We start from the raw sequence: 14,255 nt of genomic DNA, 5'->3' as shown, positions 1-14,255 counted from the left end.
GAATTATTTTACGTGACTACCACTGCGAAACTGAGGGCTGGCTGCTGTGCTTAGAGAGGGTGGAGTAAGGTGAACACAACAAGCTGCTAGACTGTGAGTGAGGTGCGAGAGGAGATGTTATGGTGGATCGAGAAATATGTGGTGTGCTTGGTGAACCAAAAATTTTCAGGCATCTCCACTTCCGTATCAGCTGACGGTATCTCATTAATTCCGGCTGAAGGGGTAAACAAGTGGAGGTTCTGCAGATGGTGACCTGTGTGAGAACACTTGCCATGGTGATGGAGGAGGAAGAAGCAGCAGATGCGGTTGATGGGATGGCCAGTGGTTGGCAAGGCTTGCTAGTCCACATTTTAGCGCAGTGAGATTCTCAGACTAACGCATGTTGATCGGCCATGTGCAGGTTCATGCATGTAGTCAGATTATTGCAATTTTTGCATTTATCTGATCGTTTTTTGCAAAGTTGGCAGGTAACGTGAGTTGGGTCATCTTTTGTGGTCTCAAAAAAGGTCAAGGCTAAGCAACACTTGTCGCCCCTGCGAACTGCAGACCTATGACCTCTGGAGGCCAGAGCCAGATTTGTGGCTGAGGTTGCAGAGCTTGTAGTGGTTGCATCACTCCGTGTCAGTGTAGCAAGCCACATTGTACCTTCTTCTTCTTCCTCCTCCTCCACCTCCTCTGCTGTGCTACTGAGCTGCATGTCTCTGGGTTCACATCAAATGAGATCTACAACCTCATCGTCATCCTCTGTTTTCCCATTCCTCTCCCTGAGAGTCAACCTCCTCCTCATTCTGCCCTGACAGCACAGTACAGTCCGGGCACGCCTCAAGCATCTTAGTCTCATCAGGATTCTGCTCTGACCCAACTTCGTCAGACCCCGGATCAACTGGAAAAAAATTTGGGGCATCGGTACAGATGCTTTCCTCCTGTTGATTCTGTGAGAGACTGGTAACGGATGTAGACAGGAGCAAACAGAATAGCACTGAATACCACGACAGCAGGCAACAACTGATAGTCCAGGTGAGCTAAATAGGAACCAGCTAACGAGACAGCTGATCCAACCTCAGACCTGCAGAATGACACAAAGAGCCACCAGAGGGAGCCCAAAGACAACACTCACACAGTACCACTTGTGACCACAAGAGGGAGCCCAAAAACAGAGTTCACAACAGTTCTCCACTCTTCTTCTGCACGAAGAAGAACCCAGCCTGTCATGATCTCTGCAGGCAGAGATCACAGCAAGCCTATAGAGGGACAAGCTCTCGGAAGATGGAACTATACTGACCATGAACTAAGCCTGCCGCGCAACTAGAAATAGCCAGGTAGCATTTCCTATTTATAGCTAGATGCCCAGCTCTGGCCTAAGACCTAAATAGCTAGCAGAGGGAAATATAAGACCTGGCTCACCTCTAGAGAAATATTCCAAAGAAGACAGTAGCCCCCCACATATAATGACGGTGAGTTCAGATGAAACAACAAACGCAGCAGGAAAATAGTCTTAGCAAATTTGAGGTCCGCTTACTAGATAGCAGAAGACAGATAGTATACTTTCATGGTCAGCAGAAAAACACTAACAAAACACCATCCAGAGATTACCTTAAACTCTGGCATTAACTCATAACGCCAGAGTAGTAATCCCTGATCAACGAGAGCTTTCCAGACACAGTAACAAAACTTCAGCTGTGAACTGGAACAAATAGGCAAAACAAAACATGGACAAAAGTCCAACTTATCTAGTAGTAGTCTAGAAGCAGGAACAAGCACTGAGAGGCATCAGATAACATTGTTGACCGGCAAGAAACCACCAGAGAAATGAGCTTAAATAGCGACACCCACTACTGATGGAACCAGGTGAAACAGGAAAGAGGATGACAAGTCCAATTCCACAAGCGGCCACCGGGGGAGCCCAAAATCCAAATTCACAACAGTACCCCCCCCTCAAGGAGGGGGCACCGAACCCTCACCAGATCCACCAGGGCGACCAGGATGAGCCCTATGGAAGGCACGAACAAGATCAGAAGCATGAACATCAGATGCATTGACCCAAGAATTATCCTCCTGGCCGTAACCCTTCCAGTTGACCAGATACTGGAGTCTCCGTCTGGAAACACGAGAGTCCAAAATTTTCTCCACAACGTACTCCAACTCACCCTCAACCAACACTGGAGCAGGAGGCTCAACTGAAGGTACCACAGGTACCTCATACCTGCGCAATAACGACCGATGAAAAACGTTATGAATGGAAAAGGACGCAGGGAGGTCCAAACGGAAAGAAACAGGATTAAGAATCTCCAATATTCTATAAGGGCCGATGAACCGAGGTTTAAACTTAGGAGAAGAGACCCTCATAGGGACAAAACGAGAAGACAACCACACCAAATCTCCAACACAAAGCCGAGAACCAACACGACGATGACGGTTGGCAAAACGCTGAGTCTTCTCCTGGGACAACTTCAAATTGTCCATAACCTGCCCCCAGATGTGATGCAATCTCTCCACCACCGCATCCACTCCAGGACAATCCGAGGATTCCACCTGACCGGAGGAAAATCGAGGGTGAAACCCTGAATTACAGAAAAACGGGGACACCAAGGTGGAAGAGCTGGCCCGATTATTGAGGGCGAACTCTGCCAATGGCAAAAAAGCAACCCAATCATCCTGGTCAGCAGAGACAAAACACCTCAGATATGTCTCCAGGGTCTGATTAGTCCGCTCGGTCTGGCCATTAGTCTGAGGGTGAAAAGCAGATGAAAAAGACAAATCTATGCCCATCCTAGCACAGAATGCCCGCCAAAATCTAGACACAAATTGGGTACCTCTGTCAGAAACAATATTCTCAGGAATACCGTGCAATCGGACAACATTCTGAAAAAACAGAGGAACCAACTCAGAAGAAGAAGGCAACTTGGGCAGAGGAACCAAATGGACCATTTTAGAGAAACGGTCACAAACCACCCAGATGACAGACATCTTCTGGGAAACAGGCAGATCTGAAATAAAATCCATCGAGATGTGTGTCCAAGGCCTCTTAGGAATAGGCAAGGGCAACAGCAGTCCGCTAGCCCGAGAACTACAAGACTTGGCCCGAGCACAAACGTCACATGACTGCACAAAGACTCGCACATCTCGTGACAGGGAAGGCCACCAGAAGGATCTTGCCACCAAATCCCTGGTACCAAAAATTCCGGGATGACCTGCCAATGCAGAAGAATGTACCTCAGAGATGACTCTGCTGGTCCAATCATCCGGAACAAACAGTCTATCAGGCGGACAACGATCCGGTCTATCCGCCTGAAACTCTTGCAAGGACTGCCGCAGATCAGGAGAAACGGCCGACAAAATTACTCCCTCCCTAAGGATACCTGTGGGTTCAGAATTACCAGGAGAGTCCGGGTCAAAACTCCTAGAAAGGGCATCTGCCTTAACATTCTTAGAACCCGGTAGGTATGACACCACAAAATTAAAGCGAGAAAAAAATAAAGACCAGCGCGCCTGTCTAGGATTCAGGCGTCTGGCAGTCTCAAGATAAATCAAATTTTTGTGGTCAGTCAATACCACCACCTGATGCCTAGCCCCCTCGAGCCAATGGCGCCACTCCTCAAACGCCCACTTCATGGCCAAAAGCTCCCGATTCCCAACATCATAATTCCGCTCTGCGGGCGAAAATTTGCGAGAAAAGAAGGCACAAGGTCTAATGACGGAGCAGTCGGAACCTTTCTGCGACAACACTGCCCCAGCTCCGATCTCCGAAGCGTCAACCTCAACCTGAAAAGGCAGATTCACATCAGGCTGACGCAACACAGGGGCAGAGGCAAAACGGCGCTTAAGCTCCTGAAAGGCCTCTACAGCATGAGGGGACCAATTAGCAACATCAGCGCCTTGTCTGGTCAAATCAGTCAGTGGTTTAACGACATCCGAAAAACCAGCAATAAATCGGCGGTAAAAGTTGGCAAAGCCCAAAAATCTCTGAAGACCCTTAAGAGAGGAGGGCTGAGTCCAGTCACAAATAGCTTGCACCTTGACGGGATCCATCTCAATGGAAGAGGGAGAAAAAATATACCCCAAAAAGGAAATTTTCTGGACCCCAAAAACGCACTTAGACCCCTTCACACACAAAGAATTAGACCGCAGAACCTGAAAAACTCTCCTGACCTGCTGGACATGAGAGTCCCAGTCATCAGAAAAAATCAGAATATCATCCAGATATATTATCATAAACTTATCCAGAAAATCGCGGAAAATATCATGCATAAAAGACTGGAAAACTGAAGGGGCATTAGAAAGACCAAAAGGCATGACCAAATACTCAAAGTGGCCCTCGGGCGTATTAAATGCGGTCTTCCACTCATCCCCCTGCCTGATCCGCACCAAATTATACGCCCCACGAAGATCAATTTTAGAGAACCACTTAGCACCCTCTATACGAGCAAACAAATCAGTAAGCAATGGCAATGGGTATTGATACTTAACAGTGATCTTATTCAGAAGCCGATAATCAATACATGGTCTCAAAGAGCCGTCTTTTTTTGAGACAAAGAAAAACCCAGCTCCCAAGGGAGAAGAAGATGGACGAATATGTCCCTTTTCCAAAGACTCCTTTATATATTCCCGCATAGCAGCATGTTCCGGCACAGACAGATTAAACAAACGACCCTTGGGATATTTACAACCCGGTATCAAATCTATGGCACAATCGCACTCACGGTGCGGAGGTAACGACCCAAGCTTGGGTTCGTCAAAGACGTCTTGATAATCAGAGAGGAACTCAGGGACTTCAGAGGGAATGGACGACGAAATAGAAACCAAAGGTAAGTCCCCATGAATACCCTTACATCCCCAGCTCAACACAGACATTGCTCTCCAGTCCAAGACTGGGTTGTGAGACTGCAACCATGGCAATCCCAGTACCAAATCGTCATGTAAATTATACAGCACCAGGAAACGAATAATCTCCTGGTGATCCGGATTGATACGCATGGTTACTTGTGTCCAGTATTGTGGTTTATTATTAGCCAATGGGGTGGAGTCAATCCCCTTCAGAGGAATAAGAGTCTCCAAAGGCTCTAAATCAAAACCACAACGATTGGCAAAGGACCAATCCATAAGACTCAGAGCGGCGCCAGAGTCAACATAGGCGTCCGTGGCAATGGATGACAAAGAGCAAATCAGGGTTACAGACAAAATAAACTTAGACTGAATGGTGCCAATGGAAACAGACTTATCAAGCTTCTTTGTACGCCTAGAGCATGCTGATATAACATGAGTAGAATCCCCACAATAGAAACACAATCCATTCTTCCGTCTAAAATTCTGTCGCTCGCTCCTGGACAGAATTCTATCACACTGCATACTTTCTGGCGTCTTTTCCATAGACACCGCCAGATGGTGCACCGGTTTGCGCTCCCGCAGACGCCTATCAATCTGAATAGCCATTGTCATGGACTCATTCAGACCTGCAGGCACAGGGAACCCCACCATAACATCCTTAACGGCATCAGAGAGACCTTCTCTGAAAGTTGCCGCCAAGGCGCACTCATTCCACTGAGTAAGCACAGACCATTTACGGAATTTTTGGCAGAAAACTTCAGCTTCGTCTTGCCCCTGAGATAGTGCCATCAAAGTTTTTTCTGCCTGAAGTTCCAAATGAGGTTCCTCATAAAGCAAGCCCAAGGCCAGAAAAAACGCATCCACATCGCGTAACGCAGGATCCCCTGCTGGCAATGAGAAGGCCCAATCTTGAGGGTCACCCCTGAGCAAGGAAATCACAATCCTAACCTGCAGAGCAGGGTCTCCAGCTGAACGAGACTTCAGGGACAAATAAAGCTTACAATTATTTCGGAAATTCTGGAAGCTAGCTCTATTCCCTGTGAAGAACTCCGGCAAAGGAATTCTCGGCTCAGATACCGGAGCATGTACCACAAAATCTTGTAAATTTTGTACTTTCGTGATGAGATTATTCAAACCCGCAGTTACACTCTGGAGATCCATTATTGTCAGGTGCACACAGAGCCATACAGAGATTAGGAGGAGAGAGAGAAAAAAAGACTGCAGCAAGGCAGACTGGAGGAAAAAAAAAAAAAAAAAAAAAAAAAAAATTCCAGCAGACTTCTTATAACTCTCCTTTCTCAACCTGGGTCTTTAACACTTTAAGGGCCGGTCAAACTGTCATGATCTCTGCAGGCAGAGATCACAGCAAGCCTATAGAGGGACAAGCTCTCGGAAGATGGAACTATACTGACCATGAACTAAGCCTGCCGCGCAACTAGAAATAGCCAGGTAGCATTTCCTATTTATAGCTAGATGCCCAGCTCTGGCCTAAGACCTAAATAGCTAGCAGAGGGAAATATAAGACCTGGCTCACCTCTAGAGAAATATTCCAAAGAAGACAGTAGCCCCCCACATATAATGACGGTGAGTTCAGATGAAACAACAAACGCAGCAGGAAAATAGTCTTAGCAAATTTGAGGTCCGCTTACTAGATAGCAGAAGACAGATAGTATACTTTCATGGTCAGCAGAAAAACACTAACAAAACACCATCCAGAGATTACCTTAAACTCTGGCATTAACTCATAACGCCAGAGTAGTAATCCCTGATCAACGAGAGCTTTCCAGACACAGTAACAAAACTTCAGCTGTGAACTGGAACAAATAGGCAAAACAAAACATGGACAAAAGTCCAACTTATCTAGTAGTAGTCTAGAAGCAGGAACAAGCACTGAGAGGCATCAGATAACATTGTTGACCGGCAAGAAACCACCAGAGAAATGAGCTTAAATAGCGACACCCACTACTGATGGAACCAGGTGAAACAGGAAAGAGGATGACAAGTCCAATTCCACAAGCGGCCACCGGGGGAGCCCAAAATCCAAATTCACAACACCAGCCCCTGCAGGTGACACTGACTTCCTAATGAATCCTCTTGCCAGATTCTCTCGGATGTACTGGGACATTGCCTCCATCTCTGGAAGAGATAACGGATAGACTCGACCCCGGGGAGGCTCTGCACCAGGCAAGAGGTCAATAGGACAGTCATAGGGGCGGTGAGGCGGAAGGGTCTCCACAGCCCTTTTGGAGAACACGCTTGCATAGGGCCAATAGTGCTTGGGGAGAGAGGAAAGATCTGCGGGTACCTCAGTTGTAGCAATCTGAACGCACTCCCTCTGACATCTACCCTTACAGGATTTACTCCATCCCAGAATTCTCCCTGAGGACCGCTCTATATGAGGAGGGTGGTAGCGTAGCCATGGTATCCCCAACAAGACCTCATCAATTCCCTCGGGAATGACTAGTAGGGAAATAATCTCCTGATGAGATGGAGACATGGAAAGAGTGAATGGAATGGTTTGGTGTGTATACTGTGAGGGTAGTGTCGACCCATTTACCACTCGAACGGTCACAGGTTTGGCGAGGGGTATTGCGTGTCGTTGGGCGAAAGCAGATGACATAAAATTGTCCTCCGCCCCGAACTCCACGCCAACCTCTACCATAAGAGTGGATGGGCCTATGATAATTGTCCCCTTCAAGGATAATTTGGAGGAAAACGTCGCCGTGTCTAGTGTACCTCCTCTGACTACCACTAGATGCTGACGTTTTCCCGACCGCTGAGAACACCTGGAGGCAAGATGTCCTGACTGCCGGCAAACATGACAGACCTTAAGTGCACGGGTGGTCCAGGACTTAGATCATGCTCGTGACACCTCCTTGGCCTCATGTGACTCAGATGCCTGGACCTAAGATTCCAGAGGTTTGGCGAAGGTGGGAGCCAGCCGAAACCTCTGCCTACACTGGGCTCGCTCCAACCTTCGCTCGTTAAAAGGAAGGTCGATGCGAGTTGATACTGCTATGAGCTCCTCCAGTGTGGCGGGAATCTCCCTAGTGGCCAATGCGTCCTTCACATGGTCAGCCAGACCTCTCCAAAATACCGGGATGAGGGCTTTATCCGGCCACTCCAGCTCAAATGCTAAAGTCTAAAAGTGGACAGCAAAATGGCTGACCATGGACGAACCCTGAGTCAATGCCAGCAGTTGGAGTGCCGTATCATGGGTGACTCGAGGTCCTAAAAAGACCTGTTTCAGAGTGCTCAAAAAATGAGGAGCACTCTGCACCACATGATCGTCACGCTCCCACAGCGGTGTAGCCCACTCCAACGCCCTGTCTGACAGAAGAGAAATAATGAATCCCACCTTTGCCTGCTCTGTGGAAAAACGTGCAGCCAGGAGCTCGAGGTGTATACCGCACTGGCTCACGAAACCCCTACATGATTTACTGTCACCAGAGTATTTCTCTGGCAGCGGAAGGTGGGATAAGGTCGGAACAGGGGTGGCAGTTGTTAAAGTTCCTGCAGCCACGCTAGCAGCCTGAACAGCTATTGCGGTAACATCCACAGCTGAGGTTGCATGCTCGAGTGCCGCCAACCTGCCCTTTAGCTGCTGGATGTACCCCTGCAATCTCTGTTTGTCCGACATTACTTAGCCAGACCCTGGCGCTAGTATACTGTTAGGGCTAGCGGAACGCACTGAGTATAGATAGGTAGCTACAAGGTGCATTTGCAGCCTGGGGTCTACTGTGCAGAGATATCTGCTGCAAAGTAATGGCGAATAACCTCTGAGCTCACACGTGGGTTAAGCTTCACCCTTGTGAACTGGAAGCGATCTCTTTTGACTCACAGAGTCGCGCTGTACACAAAACTATTACCCTAACTAAGGGTTATGCTTGCTGTGGAACTCTTCTGTGCTAATCGCACACATGAAGGAACCAGATGCTAAGCCAAAGCTAATTGCCCCCACTGATGCTAGCTGCCTGCCTGAGTGTACAGTCTCAAAGCTACAGCCTCACATCACATATGTTTAGAGTGGTATAGTATCCACTGGCATAAGCCAAGCACATTTGATACTAGCACATGGCCGTGCGGCCATGCAAACCTTTTATAGTTGCAGCTCTGCAGGACCTTCCTGGTGGACCAATAGGAGCTACAACAGGGCCTGAGCGTGTGACCCCTGACCTTCAATGAGAGGTCCTCCTGTGGGCTAGCTCAGTGCGTGAAAAGCAGGACTTAGGGTACCGTCACACATTGAAATTTTCATCGCTGCGACGGCACGATTCGTGACGTCGCAGCGTCGTATAATCATCAACGTCACAGCCGTACAGTGAGAGCAGAGCGCAGCACCGCTGTGATCTGCTCTCTCACTTTCCGGCCGGCACTCAGAGCAGGAAGCAGACGGCAAGGGACCTGAAGGACACCGACGGGTGAGTATGTACTGTTTGTTTTTTTACGTTTACGCTTGTAACCAGGGTAAACATCGGGTTACTAAGCGCGGCCCTGCGCTTAGTTACCCGATGTTTACCCTGGTTACAAGCGAAGACATCGCTGGATCGCTGTCACACACAACGATCCAGCGATGTCAGCGGGTGATCAAGCGACGAAAGAAAGTTCCAAACGATCTGCTACGACGTACGATTCTCAGCAGGGTGTCTGATCGCAGTAGCGTGTCAGACACAGCGATATCGTAACGATATCGCTAGAACGTCACGAATCGTAACGTCGTAGCGATGGAAATTTCAATGTGTGACGGTACCCTTAGTCCCAGAAAAGCCTGCTCGCCGCTGACCAGTGCTGGCTACAAGGGCAGAGCCTGGAAAGGCAACAGTAACGATAGGAACAGTATCAGGCTGAGCCAGTTGCCAGGACCGACATCTCTGCTGAGCAGGTTCCACTGTGGCTGGAGGAGAATGGGAGACCGCAGCAGACATGGTTCGAGATTCCCTCTGTGCAGTGGCGGGAACTCAACACCTAACAGACACTTCCTGTGAGTGTTCTTTTAGTACCTGAAATATATTGATTTTAGGTTAGAAAAGACATCTCCAAAATCCTCAAAGGGAGCAGGTATGTTGGAGGAAATGGAAGCAGAGTGGAGTTTCAAAGAAGGTGGTTGAAGAAGAGATTTTATGTGATTTTGAGAACTCGAAGATCCCCACTGTGTGATCTGTTGAGAAGAACAATTAGGAACTGGACACATAGCTTTAGCCAGGGAAATACCAAAAGAACCAGTGCAATGCAAAGTGGCAAAACTAATAAAGTAATATCCTCAACATGCAGTGCTTCAATTAGAATAGTCACCTTCTCAGTACAGAATATGATACTGGAACGCCTGCCAGGGCTATGGGGGTACTTAAAGGGATGTGTCACGGCGGCGACCCGGTCCGTGGCCCTGGGCGCCCATGTAAAAGGGGTTTGAATAAAGTTGGTATTCGTGACGCCACCTGTGGTATTCGGTCAGGGGCGACCGATGCTGCTTAAAGGGGTCCTCTGGGATGATGTTATGGCAGCTAAGATGGTATAACTTCCCACAGGTGAAGCTGGGTCTCCAGGACTCCCTGTGTGTAGATAAAGATGGTGGGTAGTGTAGTAAGAAACTGAGGACACAGGTTTGCAGTCTCTGTACCTGGTTTACTGATGAATTCAGGAAGCCACAGTCCAGGGTACCAGATCACGGATGCAGGTGTTGTCCGGCTGGCTAGGAAGTGAGTTGGGAGTCCCCCTTACTAGGTGGGGTTGGAAGCCTTCCCTCTAGCACTGTGGTGTAGTCCCTTGCTGCCTTAAGCCTCACACAAGGTCCTCACGTGTTCTCTCTGTCCCCCAGATTGGTAGGACACTACCAGTACGACAGGTAGCTCGAGCTTTTTTACAGGGTCTCTATCATGACCCGGGCTCTATGGGCTACTGTGTCCTCAGGTTTCAATGGTGGACAGGTGACATGTAATCCAGCTGTCCTGCCGGTTTCTGCTGTGAGACGTGGATTCCTTCACAACCCCTGTCTTCCGGCTACCACAGGGAGGTAGCCCAGTCGCAGCTATACCCATAGTTCTTCACTTTCCTGTGCTTCACTTCCCCTTCACTCTCTCTACAGCTTGTTCTGCTTTCCTTTATCTCTCTCTTTTCCAGGAGCTGCAGCACCCTCGTGGCTGCACGGCCCCTCTCTCAGACTCTCTGCCTCAGACTGTTCCAGTCTGCTGTCTGGCACTCAATGACTGCTCTCTTCTCTGTCCTTCTGATAGACTAACCAACCTTCCCTCCATACCAGAATATATATAGGGGAGCCTCCCACAAACTGGATCAGAGCTCCCCCTTCTGGCCTGGAGTATGAACATGTTGCATGCTTGTGGTTACCTTATAAGAGAGATTCTTCCTCTCTTCCAAGTGTGACATCACTCTCCCCATGAGGAAAGCAATGCCACTGTAACAACAAGGAACCTGGGGTGTTACAATACCACCAAATGGAATTGTGTAACTTATTGCAGACATTCATCTTCAGAGTTGTTCACAGAGAAGCCAAAGGAGTTTTCAGTCTTCTGACTTGTGAGAAGCCACAATTTTCTGCAGCTCTAGAATCAATAAGGCTTTTCCCATAAACTCAGAATAATTAAAGATAATATTGTGTATTTTGAAGCTTTTTGCAATGAGGCCTAACCTACAAGAATACTGTGATGTCAGAACTTTGGTAATAATTGAAGTCTGTACAATGCTTACAAAAAAAACTGCTCAATTAATATTTAACTCCTTCATGACATATGAAGTACAGTTACGTCATATATCATTCCCTGATTGATGATTTTCCTATGAAAGCCAGCATTTAGCTGGCATTCATAGGAGATCCTGATTTTTGCTATACATAGCAGTGCTAATGCTAGTGCCGATGCACTGCTATGTATAGTACGAGCGATCAGACGATTGCAGCTTCAAGTCCCTTAAGGGGACTAACAAATAAATACAGTTTAAACTTAAATAAAAAATAAATAGGGAAAAAAACCAAAAGTTCAAATCACCCATTTTTTCCCCCATTAAAAATAAAACAAGCATTGTTTGTGGCCTATGGATCAGGCATCTATAACGTACTAGATGCTACAAACTATTTTAAAGTCAGGTACCTTACTGTATGACGTTAATAACAGAAGAATTTTTTGTGGTCTGTGGATCAGGCTTCTATAACACACTAAGTGCTGCAAACTATTTTACAGTCAGATCCCTTACTGTATGACTTTAATAATACAAGACGTTTTGTGGCCTATGGATCAGGACTCTATAACACACTAGATGCTACAAACTATTTTACAGTGCAGCCCCTTACTGTATGACGTTATTAACAGAAGAATTTTTTGTGGCCTAAAGGTACCGTCACACATAACGATTTCGTTAACGATATCGTTGCTTTTTGTGACGTAGCAATGATATCGTTAACTAAATCGTTATGCGTGACAGCGACCAACGATCAGGCCCCTGCTGGGAGATCGTTGGTCGCTGCGAATGATCAGGACCTTTTTTTGGTCGCTGATCACCCGCTGTCATCGCTGCATCGGCATGTGTGACGCCGATGCAGCGATGTCTTCACTGGTAACCAGGGTAAATATCGGGTTACTAAGCGCAGGGCCCTGGTTACCCGGGGACTTCGGCATCATTGGTCGCTGGAGAGCTGTCTGTGTGACAGCTCTCCAGCGACCACACAACGACTTACCAACGATCACGGCCAGGTCGTATCGCTGGTCGTGATCGTTGGTAAATCGTTTAGTGTAACGGTACCCTAAGGATCAGGCCTCTTTAACACACTAGATGCTACAAAGATTTCATTTAGTGTTACCTATGTTGTGGGATTTTGGTGCTCCCTTCATTTTTTTGAGCAATTTATAATCACCTATCTAGCTAGCTAAAATGTGGGATACAGCAGGCTTTCTCACATTTAGCTACTGAAAAAATATCATCTAGAATGCTATACTCGCGCATGGAGCACTATAGAAACAGTGCACAACACAGTTGTAGGACATGTGCCCTGCTAGCTTTGTCTGTCGACCTTAATAATGGGCCAAAAAAACCAAAATATGGAAGGTAAATTTTACAGCCACACTGGACACTATCTAGCTAAACTATATGACTGATATACAACCGCCTAACTAACCAGCTAAAATCTTACTGTTAACAGTGGCAGCGTCAGGAACCGCCTGTCGGCGCTGTTACAGTGTCAAAATGGAGCTAAAACAAGATGTCCGCTATTTATATGGAGAGGAACATGTGATTTCAGCAGCCAATGACACAAGCTGTAGTGTCAGAACATTGTGGGTGTTTCCTGCGCCCTGATTGGTTAGCCGCAATATGCACACATAAAGTTAGGAAAAAAAAATGACTGATGTGCTGTGCTTCCAAGAACACCAGGCCTCTGAGCTCTGCAAACCCCCTACCTTAATCAAACATGTGCCAAACGGTCATGATACACAACCATTATCGTTGCTAAAGTGCTGAAATTTTTTTGTGGCATTGCAAATATTTTCCTGCACTTTTACTGAATGTTACCGATTTTTACCGATTTTATAAAATTTTGCTCGGGTTTCTGATCACAAATCCGAATGTGCCACATTTGTGCTGAGTTTATGTTTGGCCATCGTTTTCCGAACAAATTCGCTCATCACTAGTCAGGATGTGATTCCCTGTCTGCTGAATAGAGGACAACTTTTAAACTTGAGAAAACCCCTTTAAACCTCTACAAATACAGCAGCCTTTCATTAATCTCTATAAATGACCTAAACAACAAAGAAGCTACTGTAAAGTTATTGCTACCTTTGTAACTTACACTTGAACTTAATAAATACTTTTTAAAAAAAAAAAAAAAAAAAGAAAAAAGAAAGCTCCTGCAACACATAGTTTGTATATTGAATAATTACTGCCTTTAGCTTCATCATAGATGCCAACTTCTATAAAACGACTATAAATGTCTATTCATGCCAATCCTGATGAACCAGATATAAACCTCATGCATCATCAGTTTGTATACTCTAATAAAACAGGATTTTTCAGTCCACTAGGTCTGATCTAGGGAAATTGCATATGTGGGAGGGTTACCTAAATATGATATTTAACAAGTACCATAGAAATTGTTAGTTTTAATTGTTCTAGTGTGTTTGCCATCTGACCTTTAATCCCTTAGTGACAGAGCCAATTTGGTACTTAATGACCGAGCCAATTTTTACAATTCTGACCACTGTCACTTTATGAAGTTATTGCTCTGGAACGCTTCAACGTATCCCACTGATTCTGAGAGTTTTTTTTCGTGACATATTGTACTTCATGTTACTGGTAACATTTCTTTGATATAACTTGCGTTTGCTTATGAAAAAGCAGAAATTTTGGAAAAAAAATTTAAGATTTGGTAATTTTCAAACTTTTAATTTTTGTAAACTAAAATCAGAGAGAAGATTCACACAAAATAGTTA

Source organism: Ranitomeya variabilis, chromosome 5 (assembly GCF_051348905.1).
Source record: "Ranitomeya variabilis isolate aRanVar5 chromosome 5, aRanVar5.hap1, whole genome shotgun sequence".
Taxonomy (NCBI): Eukaryota; Metazoa; Chordata; class Amphibia; order Anura; family Dendrobatidae; genus Ranitomeya; species Ranitomeya variabilis.
The sequence above is the reverse complement of the archived record's forward strand: the minus strand, read 5'-3'. Positions refer to the sequence as shown.